Here is a 5000-nt window from a genome sequence, read left to right on the forward strand (position 1 = left end):
TGAGAGGGAAGCACACTAGTGTTGTCAATGGAGATGGAGAGGTCAGTGAGAGGACAGTCTTTCCCTGGGAGGAAGAGTAGCTCTGTCTTCATGTGTCGTTTCACTTTTGACTGAAAAATGCTCCCTCTAGATCAGGGATGTCAGAGATACGGCCCACGGGCCGGATCCGGCCCGCGGGCAGGTTTCATCCGGCCCGCGAGATGTTTTGGAATATTATTATTATTATTATTTTTTTTTTTTATTATTATTATTATTAAATTCGCACCCCATTATCATGAACTACGTGTGGCTAATAAGCAAGCTAAGAGTTCATTCATAAGTTAATTAACCTGCACTACAAGGAAGTATGTCAGTAGGTCATCAGGTGTAAACAAAGCCGCCATGATGCCACGCTGGAATTGAATCGCGCATTCGGCTACCTACCAAAAAACAAAGGAATCAACAAGATGCTGTCGAAAAAGAGAAAGGTTGACACGGAATGCAGGCAGTTTCAAGAGAAATGGAAAGAGCAGTATTTCTTTTGTGAAGTAAATGGATAAATGAGTCGAATTGATTTTAGTAAAAAAAAAAATCCGGCCCCCATGAGGTCTCAGTTGAACAAATCTAGCCCTCTACCTAATATGAGTCTGACACCCCTGCTCTAGATGAAAGAAAAGACACTATGTGATGTTGACTGGTGTGTTTTTATGTAAATGTACACATTTGTTTTCCTTATTATTGGTAGATCATGACTGCCCTGCAGCTAGCTACGTTAGCTTCACGTTACCTTTACATGTAACATTAGCGTTAATTGCTTCATTTTATAGACACAAACCCTGGACATTTCATTTTGAGTAATGCATGAGGTTCTCTATGGTTTACGCCAGCTCTGGGAGTATGAAGTGCTTTAAATGTGTGGATGTTTGGTCACAACAAGCTTGTGGACCGCTGCCTGCTGAACTACTAGGTAGCCACACAACCAGCTAGCTAACATTAGCCACCAAAACAGCTAACGTTAACGCCAAACAAATCCGCTGCCTCCTCCCCACGTTTGGCTTAGCGTAACGCCATCTCAGACTTTCCCCTAATCTCAGAAACCTTGCGGGACATGGATTGCAAATTGCAATAGTGGTTGTTTTGTTATCATTTGAAACTGTCAACAGCCACACTGGAGGCGGCCATGTTTCACCAGCTGCTTGTGACGTCATGAGCACGTAACAACAATGCTCCGCTTTCAATGCAAAACAAAGCCAAGTTGGCGCCGTATTATCGGGGGCTATTTTATCGGCTAAAATGTCATGATTGGAATAATAAATAATAACGCTAAATGGCCTCTAAATATGGTGCATTATAGTTACTCCACCTGTAGATGCTGTGTCTACTGTGCTTATGAGCTGATGGTACAACTACAAACAAACTGCAACTAGGATCAACAAAAAGAGAAAAGGCTGACAGAAGACAAATTGTGAAAGGGAGGGGGGGGCGTGTATTCACTGTGTGTGTGTGTGTGTGTGTGTGTGTGTGTGTGTGTGTGTGTGTGCGTGTGCGTGTGCGTGCGTGTGTGTGCGTGCGTGCGCATGTGTGTGCGCATGTTGAGCTCATTAAAGTGGCCAGCAGACTTCACTGACCTCTCTGTTCTTTTGGCCAATTTCTATCCAACTGATGAGAGCTGGGCGAAGGGAGAGAGAGAGAGAGAGAGAGAGAGATGAATGAGCAGACCAATTGGAGTAGAAGCATGAAGATGATTAGAGAAGAAGAGAATAATGACAGAGGAAGAAAGAAACAAAGAGCCAAGAGGGGAAAGAAAGACAGAAAAGCAAGAGAGAGAAAGAAAGAAAGAAAGAAAGAAAGAAAGAAAGAAAGAAAGAAAGAAAGAAAGAAAGAAAGAAAGAAGAGTCAGGAAGGAAGGAAGAACCTTCCATGTCAGTCATGTTTACAAACTGTTATGCACCATATTATTTTTAATGCCCCGCTGTAAAAAGATGATGGTGCCAGCAGGCATGGTCACACTGCCTGATGGCTCAGGGAGCCCAGGTAGACCTACAGCAGGTAGACCTACAGCAGGTAGACCTACAGCAGGTAGACCTACAGCAGGTAGACCTACAGCAGGTAGACTGGACTGAAGCCGGGGCCGACCCCAACAGAAGAAGCACATACGTATGCACCCGGGTCTACTGTGCTGCTGGGCATGGAAGGCTGGACGTACTGCAGGAACCCATCAGGTTCCGTGCTGCTGTTGACTTGGACAGCGATCACCTCGGGAGGTCTCCTCTCAGTCTCTACATCAGAGAACTTTACCTCCACCTGCTGCTCCAGGCCTGGGGGAAGGGTGCGACACCTGGTGACCTTGGAGCAGGCAAAGCTGGAGGAGAGGGCAGATCCCGAGGCTCCTCATGGTCTTTCTGGAGGCCAAGAGATGTCCTCACAGTCTGGCCCACGTCTATCAGATCTGGATCCGCCAAGTGCTGGGTGCATATTGCCTGAACCAAGTCCACTAACCAGGGTACCACTAACACAAGTGATGAAGGACTTCATGCTGCACCAACACTGACTTGAAGGAGTGTCAGTTTATGGCATTTGTGGCCTATTTACCGAAGGCGGCATTGCAAACCTGGGATGTTTATAACAAGGCTTCTAATGTCTTCAGCAAACTCCACCAACAATAGATGCCAACATGAAGATCTTGGACAACTTTGTGGTCATGATGTTTGTACGACCCATATTGGAGAAATCAAAAGAACAATCGCCAAGGAGTATTTGTGCAAATGTTAGTGCTTCTTTCCAGATGTGAACGATTTGACATGAAAAACAGTATGTGTGTATGTATGTATGGAGTATTGATATTTTCCTGGGTATCGGTATTGAAGTAGAAACACGAGTATCGTGAAAGTAGCATGACCGATCGCGTTCATCTTGGAGAGAGTTTGTGCTCATTAACATTACAGATGTCCAGTGCGAACAATGAGGCCATTTACACCTGGCATTAACATGCGTTTTCTGCCATCAGATTGCAATCCGATTGTATTTTATCACTTCAGCCTGATTCCATTTACACCTGGCACTAACATGCGTTTTGGGTGAACAGATTGCAATCCGATTGCTCTCCAGCTCGAACGTCATCACGCGCGCGCCCCCTGAACGTGTGCATGCATGTTTGTTTGCATACATGCACAGGGAAATAGAGGTTATTGTTAAGCTCAAATGCACAGTGAACGTCCCCTTCACCTGGACAAAACGATGGCCGATCACGCAGCACTGCATCTATTTCTTTATAAAAAGGACACGTTGCTCTGCCCCTGCCACTTTTCTTGTTCTTGTCCTTGGCCTGTCTGTAAGCCGTGTTTCCATTACTAAATATCGCAATAAAAATCGGGTAATGCAAACACGTAAATTTCGAAAAACCTCCCAAATATTGCAAAAAGCTTTTGCGCTCTCATGAGGTAGTTTTTCAGACGTGTCGATATAGCAGTTTTCTCTGTAGGTTATTCTCCCATGGAGCTGTTTGACACTGGGTCCGAGACACACACACATACATACGTTTTCCGTGCATGTCATTGGCTGTAACCACCTGTGTTGCGTTCAGGTAACATCCTAAATTACAACGTTATACAATTGAGAGCATAATTTCTCTTTTATATCAACACTTCTCCTTTGGAAAAGGAGCGGAAAATGAAAGGAAAATGAGGGAGAAAGGGTTCGATAAGCCGTGGCAAAACCTCCGCAGCAAAACTTTGAAGCAACGCTACCTAGCAGAAAGAGAGTGTTGTGCAAAAGCGGAGCGGGGGGGGGGGGGGGAAGAGAATTTTTAGCCGGTCCGGTGACAGGCTGCCTGTGTGTGTGCGCATTTGACACAGCAGCGAGATGAGGGCACACACCGGTGCGGTGTATTTCCGTATGGTAGTTGCTGAATGCGTTTTGAGAGGACGCATTGCATTTACACTTGTGTTAAATGTTGTCATAATGCGTCCCTGACCACCTCCGGAGGTGGTTTGGCCGATCAGATTGCAATCCTTCTTCAATGCGTTTTGGGGGTGTTTACACCTGTACTTTCAAGTGATAAAATACAATCGGATTGCAATCTGATGGCAGAAAACGCATGTTAATGCCAGGTGTAAATGGCCTCAATGACAAACGGAAAATGCTGACAAAGACGCTTCAAGCTGAACGGCCTTAACTTGTTGCTGTACATTAAAAGCCATAGAGAGGCAAAGTGGAACGTCACTTCCTGCTTCAGCACTGTACCAGAGATTTTCATCCGCCATTTATTTTCCCATAGACATTTCGTAAAATGCTTATAAAATAGTTGTACTTCGTTGAACCAAACGGTTCAGCTAACGCTATAATCGGGAGAGACCATAGAACATTTCACTCAGACCAAAACTTAAAAAAATATTTTCTTTAAACCTGCATTTTTCTTTTTATGTTTTGGTCCCAGTGAAATGTTATGCGATCTCTCCTGTTTCTAAATATATCTGTACCGTTTGGTTTGAACCAGTAAAACTACTTTTTATAAGCATTTTACAAAATGTGCATGGGAAAATAAATGGCGGATGAAAATCTCTGGTACAGTGCTGAAGCAGGAAGTAGGCGGTCACTTTCCCTCTCTATTTCAGACAGCATTCAGCACGTTCTTCATTTCAATGAATGTGCTGAAAAGTCATCTTCTCCCAAGAGGGCTAATAAGGCACTGTCATGTTAATACTAATAAGGCACTGTCATGTTAATACTAATAAGGCACTGTCATGTTAATACTAATAAGGCACTGTCATGTTAATAGTGGCATTGTTGTAGTTTATGATGTTTTTTAATCTATACAGTCCTCTCAAATATCCTTATAGTATTTGTCACATTTGTATAGTATCCTTAAATGTATTATAGGATTACTATGCTTCATAAGAGAAACCTTGAATGCAACATCACTGGCACCACTGGGAGTTGAAACCTCAACCCACTTCCTCCCTCTCTCTCTCCCCTGCTCTCTCTCTCTCTCTCTCCAATGCTCTCTTTCTCTCTCTCCCCCT

The 5000-nt window shown here is 44.0% G+C and overlaps 1 protein-coding gene across 1 annotated transcript in view; it reads left to right on the forward strand.

Moving 5' to 3' along the window:
• The window catches only part of ptprt (protein tyrosine phosphatase receptor type T), a gene marked incomplete at its 3' end in the record, with an annotated part of 413231 nt that overhangs the window by 101113 nt on the left and 307118 nt on the right, over positions 1 to 5000 (forward strand). The window lies entirely within an intron of this gene.

Source organism: Poromitra crassiceps (assembly GCF_964638095.1).
Source record: "Poromitra crassiceps genome assembly, chromosome: 25".
Lineage (NCBI taxonomy): Eukaryota > Metazoa > Chordata > Actinopteri > Beryciformes > Melamphaidae > Poromitra > Poromitra crassiceps.